The sequence below is a fragment of the Ovis canadensis genome, chromosome 4 (genome assembly GCF_042477335.2).
Source record: "Ovis canadensis isolate MfBH-ARS-UI-01 breed Bighorn chromosome 4, ARS-UI_OviCan_v2, whole genome shotgun sequence".
Lineage (NCBI taxonomy): Eukaryota > Metazoa > Chordata > Mammalia > Artiodactyla > Bovidae > Ovis > Ovis canadensis.
This window is the reverse complement of record NC_091248.1, coordinates 56,285,066-56,305,068: the sequence shown is the minus strand read 5'-3', so window position 1 is coordinate 56,305,068 and position 20,003 is coordinate 56,285,066.

Below are 20,003 nucleotides of genomic sequence, written 5' to 3'. Positions count from 1 at the left end.
AAATATTGTATTGGTTTTGCCACACATCAACATGAATCCGCCACGGGTGTACACATGTTCCCAATCCTGAACCCCCCCTCCCACCTCCCCCCGTCCCCTGCCACACCATCCCTCCAGATCATCCCAGTGCACCAGCCCCAAGCATCCTGCACCCTGCATCAAACCTAGACTGGTGATTCATTTCTTATATGATATTATACATGTTTCAATGCCATTCTGTCAAATCATCCCACCCTCTCCCTCTCCCACAGAGTCCAAAAGACTGTTCTATACATCTGTGTCTCTTTTGCTGTCTTGCATACAGGGTTATCGTTACCATCTTTCTAAATTCCATACATATGCATTAGTATACTGTATTGGTGTTTTTCTGTATGGCTTACTTCACTCTGTATAATTGGCTCCAGTTTCATCCACCTCATTAGAATGGATTCAAATGTATTCCTTTTAATGGCTGAGTAATACTCCATTGTGTATATGTACCACAGCTTTCTTATCCATTCGTCTGCTGATTTACATCTAGGTTGCTTCCATGACCTGGCTATTATAAACAGTGCTGTGATGAACTCTGGGATACATGTGCCTCTTTCAATTCTGGTTTCCTCGGTGTGTATGCCCAGCAGTGGGATTGCTGGGTCATAAGGCAGTTCTATTTCCAGTTTTGTAAGGTATCTCCACACTGTTTTCCATAGTGGCTGTACTAGTTTGCTTTATGGTCCAGTTCTCACACTCATACACGACTACTGGCTTCCTTGATAGTTCAGTTGGTAAAGAATCCACCTGCAATGCATGAGACCCCAGTTCGATTCCTGGGTTGGAAAGATCTGCTAGAGAAGGGATAGGGTACGCACTCCAGTATTCTTGTGCTTTCTTTGTGGCTCAGCTGGTCAAGAATCCGTCTGCAATGCAGAAGACCTGGGTTTGATCCCTGGGTTGGGAAGATCCCCTGCAGAAGGGAAAGGCTACTCACTCCAGTATTCTGGCCTGGAGAATTCCAGGTCCTGTATAGTCCATGGGGTCACAAAGAGTTAGATATGACTGAGCAGCTTTCACTTCACTTCATTTCACTGGAAAAAGCATGGCTATGATTATAGGGACCATCTATAGTAATGTCTCTGCTTTTTAATATGCTGTCTAGGTTTGCTATAGCTTTTCTTCCAAGGAGCAAGTGTCTTTTAATTTCATGGCTGAAGTCACCATCTGCAGTGATTTTAGAGCTCCAAAAAGTAAAGTCTTCCACAGTTTCCATTTTACCCCCATCTATTTGCCATGAAGTGATATGACCAGCTACCATGATCTTAGTTTCTTGAATGTTGAATTTTAAGCCATATTTTTCATTCTCTTCTTTCACCTTCATCGAGAGGCTCTTTAGTTCCTCTTCACTTTCTGGCATAACGGTAGTGTCATCTGCATGTCTGAGGTTATTGATATTTCACCTGGCAATCTTGACCTGGCTTGTACTTCATCCAGCCCAGAATTTTGCATGATGTACTCAGCTTAGAAATTAAATAAGCAGGGTGAAAATATACAGCTTTGACATGGTAGTGGTAAAGAACCAGCATGACATAAGAGATGTGAGTTCGATCCCTAACTGGGAAGATCCTCTGGAGGAGGACATGGCAACCTCTCCAGTAATCTCACCTGCAGAATCCTATGGACAGAGGAGCCTGGCAGGCTGCAGTCCACAGGGTTTCAAATAGTCAGACACAACTGAGGTAACTTAGCACACAGGTGATTGTGAGGTATGTCTACAGGCAAAACTTTAGGGATATTGCAGATTCTTAGCAATTATAAAAAGGAGTTGGGCAAATAAAATAAGTTAATAGTGATTTCCAGATTTTTGTAGTAGAGAAAATTTTTCTGTTCTTCAGTTAATAGAAATCTGAGTATTTAGAACAGCTATGATTTTTGAGAGAAAGAGAAAGACTGTCACGGGTTTCCCTGGTAATTTGACTAGGGAGTCTGAGAGGAATATCAAAGGGCGTAAAAGTTTAGTAGCAATCATTGATTTCCGAGTGGCATGTTAGCACTGGTGCAATTAGCCATTAATCTTAGTGAAGATCTGTGCCAGACACAGATCTCCTTTTCCACTCTACTCTATTACTACCTGTGCACAGTCAGATCAGGAGCTGCACATACAACAGCCTGGACGGTGGAAAGGGAGTGATGCAGTCGCTGTATAGAAAGCCAGGGCCATTAAGAAGTATTGTTGATTGGTCAACCTTGTAATGCAAAAATTTGCTATTACAGAACATTTTGACTGAAATTTGAATCAAATGTGGTTTTATCTGTTAATAGCACTCTTGACTTCAGACTATTTAATCTCAAAGTCTCAATTCACTTGTATAATGGGGGAAAATATGCTTTTCAATTAAGATTGTTGTGAAGATCAAAACAGGTTAAAAAACAAAATAAAAATTCTTAGCAGAATGCCTGCATAAAATGTATGCATGCATAGATTTGTTTTTATTTCCTTGCCTAAATATGTTTGCCATGACCATATTTTGAAACTTTTTTTTATCAATTTCAGTTTTTGTGTGTAAATAGCCTCCTTTTGTTTAGTTGTTAACTTATGTCTAACCCTTTTGCTAACCCATGGACTATAGTAGCCCACCAGACTTCTTCTATCTAGGGGATTTCTCAAGCAAGAATACTGGAGTGGGTTGCCATCTCCTTCTCCAATCCTCTTTCAGTTCAGTTCAGTTCAGTCACTCAGTTGTGTCTGACTCTTTGCGACCCCATGAATTGCAGCATGCCAGGCCTCCCTGTCCATCACCAACTCCCAGAGTACACTCAAACTCATGTCCATCGAGTCAGTGATGCCATCCAGCCATCTCATCCTCTATCGTCCCCTTCTCCTCCTGCCCCCAATCCCTCCCAGCATCAGTCTTTTCCAGTGAGTCAACTCTTCGCATGAGGTGGCCAAAGTATTGGAGTTTCAGCTTTAGGATCAGTCCTTCCAATGAACACCCAGGACTGATCTCCTTTAGAAAGGACTGGTTGGATCTCCTTGCAGTCCAAGGGGCTCTCAAGAGTCTTCTCCAACACCACAGTTCAAAGGCATCAATTCTTCGGCACTCAGCTTTCTTCACAGTCCAACTCTCACATCCATATGTGACCACTGGAAAAACCTTAGCCTTGACTAGATGGACATTTTTTGGCAAAGTCATGTCTCTGCTTTTGAATATGCTGTCTAGGTTGGTCGTAACTTTCCTTCCAAGGAGTAAGCGTCTTTTAATTTCATGGCTGCAATCACCATCTGCAGTGATTTTGGAGCCCAAAAAAATAAAGTCTGACACTGTTTCCACTGTTTCCCCATCTATTTCCCATGAAGTGATGGGACCAGATGCAATGATCTTAGTTTTCTGAATGTTGAGCTTTAGGCCAACTTTTTCACTCTCCTCTTTCACTTTCATCAAGGGGCTCTTTAGTTCGTCTTCACTTTCTGCCATAAGGGTGGTGTCATCTGCATATCTGAGGTTTATTAGTTCCATTCAAAAAACCAAATATTTGTAGTTTTCACAAAGTGTTAGGGAATGAGAAGAATATGAAAGAAAGTTAATCTGTAATCTGTTAAGAAAAAGTAGATTTTTGATACTAATTTTATTAAACTGCTTATTTCTTTTCTTTTGACCACTTTTGAAACTAATATTCAAATAAACCCAGATATCTTTTACAACTATTGAGTATTATTCATTTTACTTGGATTTTATTAGAAAATTACACCACACAAATATAATTTTACAATTTTTGCTATGGAACATATATTTACATTTTATTATTAAATAAATAATATTTTAGATATACATGTTTTTATAAGATGAAGTTCCATTATCTCAGCATCAATTTTATTTTTAGACTTTTCACTTAGAATGTTTCTTCAGTTTTGAGTAAGTTAGATCTTTCTCTTTTTTCAAATATTAATGTGCTTTGTGTAGATGGTCTTATTCTGCTAAATGTTGCTCAGGTATAGTTCATAAGCACTGTAGAGTTCGATCCCTGAGTCAGAAAGATCCCCTGAAGAAGGAAATGGCAATCTATTCCAGTATTCTTCCCAGGTAAATCTCATTGACAGAGGAGCCTGGCAGGCTTCAGTCCATGGGGTCACAAAAGATTCAGAAACAGTGATTAAATAACAACAATGAGAGGGAATGATGCAAAAAAACTACCCAGTAGCCTTACATACTCCGGGAAGGCAATGGCAACCCATTCCAGTACCCTTGCCTGGAAAATCCCATGGACGGAGGAGCCTTGGCAGGCTGCTGTCCATAGGGTTGTGAAGAGTCGGACACGACTGAGCGACTTTACTTTCACTTTCACTTTCATGCACTGGAGAAGGAAATGGCAACCCACTCCAGTGTTCTTGCCTGGAGAATCCCAGGGATGGCGGAGCCTGGTGGGCTGCTGTCCATGGGGTCACACAGAGTCGGACATGACTGAAGCGACTTAGCAGCAGCAGCAGCAGCAGCAGCAGCAGCAGCCTTATATACTAGGTATTTCAGGTTAAAAAATTAAATTGTTGTTAGAAGAATTTTATTCTGTGAAAGTTGAACTTTAGTAGCAACCATAACTTAAGAAACAAAATGTGAGGTGTAGTGAGAGTATCTTAAATCCTTTTCGAGTGAATATGGTTATTGATATGGAGAAAGGCTTTCTTCTGAAGACAGTTTGTTTCTCAAGTTGTCCTGTAAAATTTTCTCCACATTAATTTTTAGTATATACTTAATATAATGGAGACTTTAAATGATAACCACCTGATATGATGGAATGTTAAACAGATCAGGTATTAATGTACAAGTACAATTATAAACTGGCTTGAAGGTCTGAAATTCCATTTTAACTGTTTAAGGTGGTTTAATTACTCAATCTAAAAGAAAGCATATTTTAAATTAGCATATTTATTAGAATTTTCTAAAATCAAAATCTATAATAAAAAGAGGTCAATTACATGACTGAAATGGTAATTATTTATTCTACCTTTAGAATACATGCAATAACAGAATACCTGTGAGTGAAATTTTAAATTACCAAATTTTAAAGTACCAAGGAAGGAAAGAAACAAATTTTAAATATAGCAATTTAAAATATAAAATCAGAGCACACAGAAAATCAGAGGTAAGCTGTGGTCTTATGAAAATATCTCTAGCTTTTTTTAATCTGGGAGCAATTTTTTTTGATTGTGTATCATCTTATCAACTGTAAGCAGTTCACAGACTCTTAGGATTCTACATTTCATCTTCTGTGATTGGCTAGTATTTATGTAAAATACACAAAAAGAACAAAAAGATCAACATTGGCTGACTAATTGCTGTATGTGTCTCACCACCCCCTACCCATTTATCTGCCAAGCCCGCCTATGACAGGCTATTGGCTATGACTGCTTGTCTGAAATCTGATTCTGTTGCTATGATTGCTCACAGTGTCTGGTGACCCCAATGTGATTCCTGGCTCTGATTCCAACTCTGAGCTGGCTTTGACCTGCTGGCAGGGACTTCCAACAGCACCTGAACCCTGCTTGTGCCAATATATCTGACATGTCTGGAGCCAGCTTCTGGCTGGTGAATTTGCCACTCAAATAGCAGAGTTTTGTACACATTAGGAAATGAAACACAGAACTTGCCAGCAGTGTTGTTTCACTCAAACAAAATATTAAAAAAAAAATCTATGAGTGAAATTTGGGTAGAAGACCCAAGTGGGTCAAAGACCTTGTCTGAATAGTCACTTCTTTTAAGCAAAGAGATATGTAAATTTATTTTATTTGTAGTCTCTATAATAAATTCTCTGGTCTCTAAGTTTAAGAAATATTCATAGTGAAGGGCATTAAATTTAAAAATACTATCAAAATGATGCTTTCCTTTTTTCTCAATTCAAGTCATCAGCTTCTAAAAGATACACACATAATTTGTCAGGCTATTAAGAAGTAATGTACTCCTTGGTCATCTTATGAACTGTCTGGTGACAAGAAATAGTAAAAGTTAAAATAATTATTTTTGTGAAATATTTTACCATCAAATTTGTTCTTAGAATACCATGGTGTGTGTGTGTGTGTGTGTGCGCGTGTTTTCTCCTTTTAATCAGGAAAATAATCTCTTTTAGAACAAATGTGTCTATATGTGATTTGTTAATAGCTAGTTAAATTAATAACAGATATTTACCATATGTGTTTGTTTTCATATTTTTACACATAAGAGTATACATATTCTTAGTCGATTCTGCTGTATCTTATATAATATTTATATAAGACTTTTAGGCAAATTTAAACTATAATATAGTTCACCTAATACACAAAATGTAGTACTTGACTAAAAATCAGTTTTGAAAAGAAAAATGAAAAGATTTACCATTCTTTCCTGAACCTAAAGGTGACATTATAAAAATGCTTACATATGTTAATTAATGAGAAAACAGAATAAACCAAAAGAATGTAGGTGTTATCTAAAGTAGTTAACTATTTTCAAGTAAACTTCAGAGAATATTGCACATATCTACATTTTCTTCATTTTAAGAATATGAACTTTAACTCAGTTGAATGAACATAAGACCTCAAGGATATCATTTTAGTGTCACTTAATGTCAATCCAATACATAAAAACCAGTGCTCTAAATATTCTAACCCATTCAAGCAAAAATCATTCAACAAAGTAGTAAAAGGCAATGTCGTTGTACTATAAAGTTATTTCAAAGTAATAGCTCTCCCATGGTTAGTCATGTGAATATCTAGAATAAATGAAAAAGTAATGAAATGGAAACATGTAAAGAAACAAAACTCTGTATATGTTTTTAATGTGTACAAATAATAGTGAAATTGTAAATAGTACAGGCTGCTAACAAAGTCAACAGGAATAATTTTTAGTTGGTAGATAAGCAGTCCTAACATAAAATTAATTTCTTCTGGTTTTTCTTTTATTTTAAATTTTTTTCCTAGATCTGTTTTTGTGGAAAGAAGATGAGTGACTCTACTGAACATCTGTAATACCCAGCTGCACACTGGCATTCCAGTAAGATTTGATTGATGATGTACTTGAATATAGATTTCCAAATAAGGCCCAAGGCCAGTTTCCCCTCATTTCGACAATAAAACACTGTAATTCTTAATATCAAGTGTTTACTGGAATGGAGAAAAAGAAAGACATTTCTAGCAACATGCAGAGAATGAGAACTGGTAAATTAATCAGTGTTACTACCCACCCATAGGTCCCAAAGCTTATAAAAGATATTCCACCCAGAAAATCGTAGCTGCTCATTAGTGCAGAAAAATTGCCTTAATACAGCCCGTGTGGTTATGCTAGTGCTGTCAATTGGATGTCAACTGGATACTCTTTTAAAAGTTCCATTTTGTCAATTAATCCCATGTCCTTTTTTGTTTCTTGGAAATTTAGATTCTCCCTTTATTAAATTTAGAAATATATGTTAAGACATAAGAATATAACATGCTTTGATTAGAAACTCCTAAAACAGTGCATCAAAAATGCTATGGTCTAGAAATGTTTATGAGCCTAAGAGCTGCTGTAGAGTAGCAAGCAGATTTTTTTTTTTTTCCAACAGGGCCTAAAATCTGGACATTTGTCTACATTAAAAAAAGATAAAAACCTTGTGAATTCTATCTTCAGATTTAGGTGAAATTTAGAGTTTGCAATTAATATCTACTCTTAAGAAAAATTTGGAAGAGTGGCTAAATTTTACCATGAGGACATTCATATCTTGGTTGTCATTGACAGATATAGAAAGGTAAAGTCCCTGTTAACTTCCTGGAGTCACTAACATTTTCAGAAATTTGCCATTATACTGGTTATGAGAAGGCTTTCCTATCAAAGCAGCAAAATCTCTCTAGCATAATGTTTTTTCAAAAATCAGTTTATTTGTGCTGTTATTTATTTGACAGGAGAAAAAAGATTTTCTTAATTTATAAATATATTTGTGTTTAAAATGGCCCATATTCATCATTATTTTGATTTGGCATTCTGATAATATCTAAATACCTCTTAGTTCTCATAAATGACTCATTTTTTTCTTGTGTGTTCTCATAGTAATTTCCTTTCTGAGACATATTTTGCTGTACTTATTTCTAGCTTACCTTACTTTTTAATGCTGTTTTATAATAATAATCTAAATTTATAGTGCACTGAACAAAATTATTTTAAAAATTATTTAAAATCATCATCACAGTCATATAAATTATACAGGATTAGAATATTTTTTCAAATTAGTTCCATAAATAAAGGCATAACTCCAAGCTTAGAGATTTTTCCATGTTGACTTTCACTATTGCTGATTTCCACAGCATGCTTCCTATTCCTTTTTACTCACTTACAGTATATGGATTTTACTGAATATAGATGGAAATTATCTTATATTATCAAATTTGATCTTAGAAACTAAACATCAAACTTTTCATGAAATTAGAATCTAAGAATCTTTGTTCAGAAATATAAATATACATAAACTTTAAATTATAGCCCATACATTATTGTTGTTATTTAGTTGCTAAGTCATGTCCAACTCTTTTTGAGCCCATGGACCATAGCCTGACAGGCTTCTCTGTTCATGGGATTTCCTAGACAAGATTATTGATGAAGGTTGCCATTTCCTTCTGCAGGGAATCTTCTCCACCCAGGGATCCAACCTGCATCTCCTGCACTGGTAGGTGAATTCTTTACCACTGAACCATCAAGGAAGACCACATTTATTATCACCATATTAAAAAGTGGGGGATAAATTCTGGGATCATTCAATTCTCTTCAAATTCTCACTGGTAATATGAATTAGACTGTAAGGGGAAAGCATAAAATGCCAACAATTACTTAAGCAAAGTAAAGCTGAATCACAAAATCCTACTATGCTCTACAAGATAAAGATACTGAACAAAATAATTACAGTAATATGCACTCATAAATATGGGACATTTAATAAAGTCTATGAGAATTCAGAAAAGCATATAGAATGAAAGTGAATAATGCTAAAGCTTACACATAACTAACTCATTTGGTATTCCAATAAAATATTGGTTTTTAAAAGTAACAACAGTAATGAATTAAGGTGACTAATATAAAGTAAAATAAGTAAACCAACTAATATTTGCTGAATTTATTTTTCATGAAGCTATTCTAACATTCTCATAAAGCAAGTAAAACAAAAACTTATCCAGAATAGAACTGGACATTAAATAAGAAAACAGAAATCTGTTTAATAGTAAGAACAAATTTTTATGTTAAATAAAGTTTAAAAAGAAGAAAAGATCAGTTGCTGAGTTAGAATATTTTCTACTCTTGCACTTGAAAAATGCCAGGATTATTTTATTGCAATTACTTTTTATAGGCCTATTGCTTTCACATTTCAGTTGTCATGATAATGTTAATTGTGTAGCATCCATCATAAATTTAAAAGGGCAAACACCATGGTCCATTTGAAAAGGAGAATTTGATAATTCACAGGGAAAAATAAAGCGCTATAAACTTCAAGTATATTCAAGCCTGAAGCAGCATTCTTAACCCCTTTAATCATGAAAAAGTCTTGTTTATTCCTTAAACCTGAGACAATGAAAATATAGAATTTTGTGTTGTTTTCAATTAAGCTTTCAAAGTTTTTAAATGCAACTTCATTTTTAAAATATTGATAAATAATTATAAAAAATTAAAATATCTTACATTTGCAATTATTAACTTTTGATATGTTTTAAAATTATCTGTAGATGGATTGTTCATACAGCAGTAAGTTTTACTTTCTGATTCAAAAAAGCATCTAAAAGTTGAAATTTGAATTGTAGACTACATCAATCAAAACAACAAAGGAAATTGATTTATTAGCAATAACATTTCATAATAATATTATTTTTCTTTTTGTCTTAATCCTACTGAGTGTCAATATCTACTATCAGAAAGAGTATTGAACCATTGATAAATGTTTGCCAATGAGATAATTTATATGTGCAGAGCCATCAAAATCTAAAACAAGTCGGAGGGAGGAAGTGGAGGGGAGGCAAGAGAAAGAGGAGAAAGAATAAGAGAAAAAGGAGAAGAGGAGGATAACACAGATAACAGTCAAATGAGGGCAGAAACAATATAATCAAATCTAGGAATGCAGTACAGCTGAGTTAAATGTGAGTGAATTCCGATACTACTGATTCATTCATTTGTAAAGATAATTATGAAGTATGTTTAAATAGTGGCACAGATGTAACTACTGGGGCTTCCCAAGTGGCTCAGGCAGTAAAGAACCTGCCTGCAATGCAGGTGACCCAGGTTTAACTAGCAAGGATGTAGCTATAATGAACAACAAATTATTTTACCATTATTATTTATTAAATTAACCCAATCATCAATCTTTTACATTTGTTTTTATTTTATTCATAAACAATTATAAATAATTAACTTTTATTTAACTAGTAACCTATAAACTAAAGAGCACACTTAAGTCTGAAGATATTATTTCAAACAAGAGGAAGTTATTTTTTATTAACAATTGGATGAATGACTTGTCTTCTTTTGTTCTGAACTTTGGCTGCTCTCCACAATGCTCAGAAAGGAAAAAAAAAAAAAAACTGGGAAAAATTATGCTGAAAACAAAATTAGCCAGCGGTAAGAGTGAAGAGATCACTTAAATTTTTTTTTTATTAAATATCTTAGGTATTAGGGTTATGTTCTAAACTTGTCTGAGAGATACAATTCTCTCTATTGGCCCATTTTTTAGTCTGTATTTGGGAGATTTTTTAGCACCTCACATTCAGAATTCCTACATCAAGTAAAGTTATAATTTAGGTTCTCTGGCTACAGTGTACCCATCCCACTTTTAAGCATAAGTATAGAACCTTTGAAATGTTTAACTTGCATCATACTCGCTTGGGAAAAAAGGTCTTGTCCTAGAGAGCTGGTACCTAGTATCATAACATGATTTTTCTTCCTTTTTCTCCATGGAAAATGTCTTCTACTTCATGGTATTTTAACATAACATTTTAGATAATAATCAATAGAAACAAATCTGAGATAAGTGGTTACTATTTTCTTTTGAAATGTATCAATAATAACTTTCTTTCAGCTTTTATTTCTCTTTTTCATTCTCCAGGATAATTAAGAACAAACTATTTCTAAATGTTCTATAATACATTTAAGTAGGAAGTATGCTGCTAAGTGCCAAATAATGTACGCATTTCATATACATTTGCTTCCACAATAATTGCCTTGGAAATGATTTATAAATGTAAAAGAAGGGATGAAGTCAACTGTACCACAGCATGTCCAAGTTACACTTGTCCAGCATCACTATCTTCTTTCCTTTCCTATTCTCTTTGCACCCCCTTCCTTTTTTTCATTTGGTTCATTAAATACAATATTTTCCTCTCATCTCCTCCTTTCTGTGTTATGTAGGTCATTAAAAAGTCCTGCTCTCTTACTAAATTTCAGCTTCAGGTGTCACCTGAATCCCTATGTGACAAATACCTCAAATTAACAAATTTTAACATATAATCTCTTGGGTAGTGTTTGAAATGGTGGGGAAAGACAGAAAATACTCTTTTTTCTCTGCTCTTCACTTTTACCAGGTCACCATCAGCAGCTTTGATCAAGCTGTCCTTGCTTACCATCATATTTAATTACTTTTTGAAATCCAAAGATCTTGTTTTTTTTTTTTAATAGTTCTTACCATCTCTATATCATTTTCTTCATTCCTTGAAATATGTGAACTACTTTCTAAGTAGAGGTATTTTTGGTATGACTAAAATATGCCAGCAAATTTGGAAAACTCAGCAGTGGCCACGGGACAGGAAAAGGTCAGTTTTCATTCCAATGCCAAAGAAAGGCAATGCCAAAAAATGCTCAAACTACCGCGCAGTTGCACTCATCTCATATGCTAGTAAAGTAACACTCAAAATTCTCCAAGCCAGGCTTCAGTAATATGTGAATCGTGAACTTCCTGATGTTCAAGTTGGTTTTAGAAAAGGCAGAGGAACCAGAGATCAAATGGCAAACATCCGCTGGATCCTGGAAAAAGCAAGAGAGTTCCAGAAACACATCTACTTCTGCTTTCTTGACTATGCCAAAGCCTTTGACTGTGTGGATCACAATAAACTGTGGAAAATTCTGAAAGAGATGGGAATACCAGACCACCTGACCTGCCTCTTGAGATTTCTGTATGCAGGTCAGGAAGCAGCGGTTAGAACTGGACATGGAACAACAGACTAGTTCTAAATAGGAAAAGGAGTACGTCAAGGCTGTATACTGTCACCCTGCTTATTTAACTTTTATGCAGAGTACATCATGAGAAATGCTGGACTGGAAGAAACACAAGCTGGAATCAAGATTGCCGGGAGAAATATCAATCACCTCAGATATGCAGATGACACCACCCTTATGGCAGAAAGTGAAGAAAAACTAAAAAGCCTCTTGATGAAAGTGAAAGAGGAGAGTGAAAAAGTTGGCCTAAAGCTCAACATTCAGAAAAAGAAAATCATGGCATCTGGTCCCATCACTTCATGGGAAACAAAATGGGGAAACAGTGGAAACATTGTCAGACTTTATTTTGGGGGGCTCCAAAATCACTGCAGATGGTGTTTGCAGCCATGAAATTAAAAGACGTTTACTCCTTGGAAGAAAAGTTATGACCAACCTAGATTGTATATTCAAAAGCAGACATTACTTTGCCGACTAAGGTCCGTCTAGTCAAGGCTGTGGTTTTTCCTGTGGTCATGTATGGATGTGAGAGTTGGTCTGTGAAGAAGGCTGAGCGCTGAAGAATTGATGCTTTTGAACTGTGGTGTTGGAGAAGACTCTTGAGAGTCCCTTGGACTGCAAGGAGACCCAACCAGTCCATTCTGAAGGAGATCAGCCCTGGCATTTCTTTGGAAGGAATGATGCCAAAGCTGAAGCTCCAGTACTTTGGCCACCTCATGAGGAGAGTTGACTCATTGGAAAAGACTCTGATGCTGGGAGGGATTGGGGGCAGGAGAAGAAGGGGACGACAGAGGATGAGATGGCTGGATGGCATCACTGACTCTATGGACGTGAGTCTGCGTGAACTCCGGGAGTTGGTGATGGACAGGGAGGCCTGGCGTGCTGTGATTCATGGGGTCACAAAGAGTCGGACATGACTGAGCGACTGAACTGAACTGATAACTCAGAAATAGAATCTGCATTATGCATTGTATCTTAGGTAAAGAAAGTAACTGGTATTTGGCTCTAGCCAAATTTTCTGTCTTTACTTTTATATTCTATTATCCAGAAAGAAATCAAAGCCTTTGGCAAGAAACACATTTGGTGGGTATCAGTATCTTAAAATGAAACTGGTTGCAAGCTGTTCAGAAGTTTCAAGCCTATCCATTAATGCCTTCCCCAAAGCTCAAGTCAGTCACAATCTGCAGAATTACATTAAATAGTCTTAGTACTGGGACTGCTCATTCACAGGCAAAAAAAAAAAAAAAAGTTGCAATTATTGTTCAGTTGCATATGAATAAGGAATTGGAAACAGCTTAGTATGCTACAATAGTGATTTTAGATATTAGTCAGTAACTAATTGTACAATAGGGCTTATGTCACTTAACTTCTTTGACCCTCCTTTCCTTCATTTGCAAAATTAGAGATATTTTTGTTGACTAAAATATATGATGTTAAAATTTTAGAAATAAAATTTTGTTTCTGTTTCTTTCATAACAATTTGAAATATGCTAGGGCTGAGGGGAAATCTTTTTTTGTTAAAAACACACTAACCACTGTCACAACTCACTCTTCCAATGACCCACCAAAACTACTATAAAACCTAGTTTGTATTAGTGGTTTTCTCTAAATTTGGGACATTTTGTTTCTGACCATAACTGATTGTATCGTGGAAGATAGCTAACCCAAAAGCAGTGGTCCCTGTGACCTGAGGAGAAAAGATTAACCAAATGGATTGATTTTGTCTAAGAATATAGCAAAAGAATGGCAAATAATTGCTGAAACTGAAAGGATTACTTTCTAAGTAATGGTATTTTTGGTATGAAGAGTAAGGAAATGTTTGGACCCAAATTAAATTTATTAAGAAATCCCAAATATGAATAAGACTGGGAAGCAACAACTATGATAGATAAACCAACGAGATATAGAGGTAATTTTCAAGTTATATATTGTTTACTGACCTACTCTAAATATAATTACTTGAAAAGTAGCAACCTAAGGTCTGTCCTTAAAAGTTTAATATACAAATGCCATCACATCCAGAGTTTTGCCATCAGATTCATTTCTGACAATGTGTATGTCCTGCTGGGTATCACAGAAAACATAATTACTGCAGGCTGCATTTCTCAGTCTCCATGTCAGCTATTTTCCTTCTGGGTTTGGTCAGTAGCAGGCCCTGGCAAGGCAGTAGACAATGAGAGAAAGGAAGAAGCCAGGGTATGTGTCTCCCTCTCTATCAGAAGTAGAGTCTTCGACAATAGCTGTTCTTCCAAATCTCCATCTCCTTCCTCGGTTCTACCTTCCCCAAGCTGATTCTGACCCCTGAGCTCTGGTGGTACTACCTCTTCCCCTTCTCACTCAGACCTGGGGGCAATAGTGGTTTTCTGCTTCTTAATCTCTGAGTCACCTTACAGATTTTCTGTTGTGTGTCTCAGTTCTTTTCTTATCTGTGTAATTAGTTCCCTGTACCAAGCAATCTCTGATTATTATCTGAGAGTGGTTTTCTTGGTTGGACTCTTCACAGGATGTGAAGTCTTAGAGATGACAATATTTAATATTGCACATGCTTTCCTTACAGCTATTTATTGCATAAATTGTCTCTCCTTATTAAGTTTTTCAAGTAAATGTGAGATGGGCAGAGATGATGAGACTTCAGTTGGTACAGTTTTTCTTCTAATTTATTTGTCTGAAAACTGCCAGAAGGGAAGATCTACCAAATACCCATTTGTTATAATGTCAGTCTGAGAAAACAAAGCAATTAAATCTCTTGACAGGAAAAGTAGTGGGATTTTTGGATATCAACTTCTGAGTAATGATAAAATAAGTTTAAAAAAAAAAAGCAAATGGCTAGTGGGACAACTGTATCATAAGATGCCAACTTTTAAGTTTTCCTCAGTGCTCAACTTAACAATGTTGAATATAGTGTGTTTATTGAACAGCTAGTCTTGGGCAAATATTGTGCTAAGCCTAAGGTAGGATAATGAATAAGGCACAAAACTTGCCCTAGAGGACTTCCCTTCAGGAATGAATAGGTGAATAAATAAATAAAAGTAGGTGACTGGAGGAAAGATAATCACTTAAAAATATACAGGTATTAGAAACAGAATCCCTTCTAGTAAGAGAATCATATGTGTAAACAAATAGATATTAAATACCAGGTATTTAGGACAAAATGGGGAAGTATGCAAACTGTGGGTATAGGAGTGGAGTACTAAATCTTGCTGGGGGATGTGTAAAGGAGTTGACCACGGAAAGTTTTCTGAAGAGGTAGTCAACTTGAGTAGATCACGGGATTCCCAGATACCTTGTTAAAACAATATCCTGAGTGTGTCTGTGAAGTGGTTCTGGAGTACTAGTATTTGAACAGTACACTGAGTAAAGTACAGTGCTCTCCACAGCATGGCAAGAATCCAATCTTTTGAGGGCCTGGGGAAAAAAAAATGGTAGAGGTGGGGAGAATTCACTCTCTCTCTACTTGACTGATTGAGCCAGAACATTGTATACATCATCATTGGCTCTCCCGCTCCCAGATTTTCAAAATATTCCGCCAGCTTTCCTGAGTCTTCAACTTGCAGATGGCAGATGGTAGTACTTCTCAGCATGCATAATCACATGAGCCAAGTCCTTATAATAAGGCCTCTTTCATATATATATGAATGAGTGAATGTGCTTAGTCACTCAGTCATGTCCAACTTTTTGAGACCCTGTGGACTGTAGCCTGCCAGGCTCCTCTGTCCGTGGGGATTCTCCAGGCAAGAATACTGGAGTGGGTTGCCATGCCCTCCTCCAGGGGATCTTCCCAACCGAGGGATCGAACCCAGGTCTCCTGTATTGCAGGCAGATTCTTTACTGACTGTGCCACCAGGGAACCCCGAATGAGTTAATGAATAGTTGGATAAGGGCTTCTCTGTCCATGGAATTGTCCAGGCCCAAATACTGGAGTGGATTGCTATTCCCTTCTCCAGGGGAATCTTCCTGACTCAGGTATTAAACCTGGGTTTCCTACGTCGGAAGCAGATTTTTTACAATTTGAGCCACCAGGGAAGCCCCAAATAATAAGTTCAGTTCAGTTCAGTCACTCAGTCATGTCTGACTCTTTGTGACACCATGAACCGCAGCATGCCAGGCCTCCCTGTCCATCACCAACTCCCAGAGTCCACCCAAACCCATGTCCATTGAGTCGGTGATGCCATCCAACTATCTCATCCTTTGCTGTCCCCTTCTCCTCCTGCCCTTAATCTTTCCCAGCATCAGGGTCTTTTCCAATGAGCCAGCTCTTCGCATCAAGTGGCCAAATACTTCTCTTAACCTGAGGTTAAAGAGAACATAAACTAAGGCAGTAGGGTTGGAAACTGAAAGTATTATAACAATGTGTTCAAGAAATACTTAAACGGTAAAGTTGACATGGTTTTGTGACTATTTGAATATATTGCATTTGAGAATGAAGAAAAATACTATTTAGATGATATCAATTTAACACTACATAGGTAATATTCTTGAATTGGAAATTGGATGGCTATTGAAAGATTATATAAATACAACATAGATGAAATTGTCTCCAGCTTTACCAAACTGTTAACTGAGGCAACAAACCAAATTAGTTAAAAGTAGGCATTCTGCATCCAGAGTTTGACTTTGAATTCAAGGTCTATCAGAAAGAGTATATGTTGAATAAATAAATGTATGAATGAGAAGGTGAATAAATAAGTAGTTAAAACTAAAAAGTAGAAAACAAATTGGAGGAAAGATAGATATTTAGAGACTTATAGGTATTATAAATCTTAGTTAATATTTCTATAACTCAGTTTCTCTATCTCTGAAATGGGAATAGCAATAGGATCTACTTGCAAGGGTTGATAATATATTTTAAGATTGGAATAAGAGTATAACTAGACATTAGCATCATTATTACACCTAGAATGTTTTCACTTGATTGAATCTTATTGAATATTATTTCCAAGAAAGTAAAATTTTTGTCTGTTGATAAAGAATCTGAAATGCCCAGAATAGTGCCTGGAAAATAGCAAATTCTCCATAAATATTTACTGAATAAATGAGAGAATACTTATAACAGGCACATATTATTGTTGTTTCTCTTCATAGTGCTTAATATATGGTATGCACTATTCCTAGCACTTCATATTACTCAGCATATTTAATCATCATAACAAACCTATGAGACAGTTTTATTGTTCCCTTTTTATAGATTAGAACACCAAGGCACAAACGGTTATTATTATTTATTGTATCAGCCAGTTTGACGTGTTACAACAAAATGCCATAGACTCAGTGGTTTGTAAAAAAAGAAACTGAACTCTCACAGTTATTGATACTGGGAAATCCTAGATCAAGATACCAGCAGATCAATGGTGACATGGATGGTCAACTTATGCTATGTCATCACTAGACTGTAGGGGCAACAGAGCTCTCGGGGTTCTCTTTTATAAGGGCACTAAGCTGTATTGGAGAAGGAAATGGCAACCTGCTCCATTGTTCTTGCCTGGAGAATCCCAGGGACGGGGGAGCCTGGTGGACTGCCGTCTATGGGGTCGCACAGAGTCGGACACGACTGAAGCGACTTAGCAGCAGCAGCAGCAAGCTCATTCATAAAGGTTCTGCTTCATGATCTAATCACTTCCCAAGGGCCCCACCTCAGTGGCCATTACATGGAGGATGAGGTTTTAACATTTTCATTTTAGGAAGACACATTCAGTCAACAGCAGTTATCAAAGATCACACAAGGTGTAGGAGAATTTGAAAGCTAGAATCAAAGCTAGAATTTGAACTCAGACACTATGTCTCTAGAGTTTTATGCTTTTGTCCATAATACACTTGGCTCTAAGGACCAAAGAGATAGATAGTAATGGCAGTTCCCAAGTGGGACAGTGGTAAAGAATCCACGTGCCAACGCAAGAGACAAAGGAGACCTGTGTTTGATCCCTGGGTCACAAGGATTCCCTGGAGTAGGAAATGGAAACCCACTCCGGTATTCTTGCCTGAAAAATTCTGTGGACAGAGGAACCTGGCAGGCTACAGTCCATGGGGTTGCAGAGAGTTGGACACAACTAAGCACAGGGCAGTTCCCAAGGAGAAGGTGTCTCTTATTTAGGCAGAGTAACTGTTTTTACTGAAGGATGAAGTAAATTAAAAATGATAGTCAGCAATCCTTTAATGATTTTCCAGTTGGAATATTTGTTTTTAACTTGAGAAAAAGAGCTGTCTTGGTTGTAGCTGGTATTTGGGAACAGGAAAATGTCAGCATCCAGCTTTTGACACTCATAAAAGCTTTGATGGGTCTAAATACAAACCTGTAAAAGATTCCTTGTATCCCCCCAATTTATTCTATTATACTATGATTTCCCTTTTATTTCTTTTTTTAATTTTTTTAAAATATAAATTTATTTATTATAATTGGAGGTTAATTACTTTACAATATTGTATTGGTTTTGCCACACATCAACATGAATCCGCCACAGGTATACATGTGTTCCCCATCCTGAACCCACTCCCTCCTCCTTCCCTGTACCATCCCTCTGGGTCGTCTCAGTGCACCAGCCCCAAGCATCCAGTATCCTGCATCGAACCTGGATTGGTGATTCATTTTCTATATGATATTGTACATGTTTCAATGCCATTCTCCCAAATCATCCCACGCTCTCCCTCTCCCACAGAGTCCAAAAGACTGTTCTATACATCTGTGTCTCTTTTGCTGTCTCGCATACAGGGTTATCGTTACCATCTTTCTAAATTCCATATATATGCATTAGTACATTGTATTGGTGTTTTTCTTTCTGGCTTACTTCGCTCTGTATAATAGGCTCCAGTTTCATCCACCTCATTAGAATGGATTCAAATGTATTTTTTTAATGGCTGAGTAATACTTCATTGTGTATATTCCACAGCTTTCTTATCCATTCATCTGCTGATGGACATCTAGGTTGCTTCCATGTCCTGGCTATTATAAACAGTGCTGCTTTTTAAACACCATATTACTCTTGTTACTTGTAAACTCTATTTTGTACTGTATTCCAGTATTTTTGTGATTTCATCTTCTTACACTCCTTCCCTTCTGTTTATTCACTCTTTGACATTCAGACTTCACCTTTACTGTTGAGATTTGTTTTTATGTCTTCTTGAAATTGTTTTTATGATTTTCTTTTTTGTTTGCTTTTCTATTGATTGACTTCATGAGAGAGATTATTTATAAACCCCTCACTGTCTCTTGGTACTGTCAAAAATCTCCCCAGTTATCTATCTATGGTACTTCTGAATCACCTTTTACATATCCCCTTGCATCAGAAAAATAGAATATCTTAAATTAATAGCCATACGTTAGATGAAAGGTACACTTTGACAGGTTTTTTTGAAACAAAAATGTACCATTCTTGTTTTACTGTAGTACCAGTTTCTAGGTCTGAAATTTCTACCAATAAGTTTGTTCCTCAAGAAGCAACTATAAAAGTAAACTGATATCAACAGAATACTTTTTAAAAGTTTATATGCTTTAATTTTGGTCATCTAGCCAGGGTACTTTGGCCACCTCATATGAAGAGTTGGCTCATTGGAAAAGACTCTGATGCTGGGAAGGATTGGGGGCAGGAGGAGAAGGGGACGACAGAGGATGAGATGGCTGATGGCATCACAGACTCGATGAACGTGAGTCTGAGTGAACTCTGGGAGATGGTGATGGACAGGGAGGCCTGGCGTGCTGCGATTCATGGGGTCGCAAAGAGTCGAACATGACTGAGCGACTGAACTGAACTGATCTTAACTGAAGCCAGGGTTATTCAACTCTTTTCCATTGACATAATATTGTAACAGTTTCCCTTAACATCCTTTATTGGTGAATCAGAGAGCTTGCCCTAA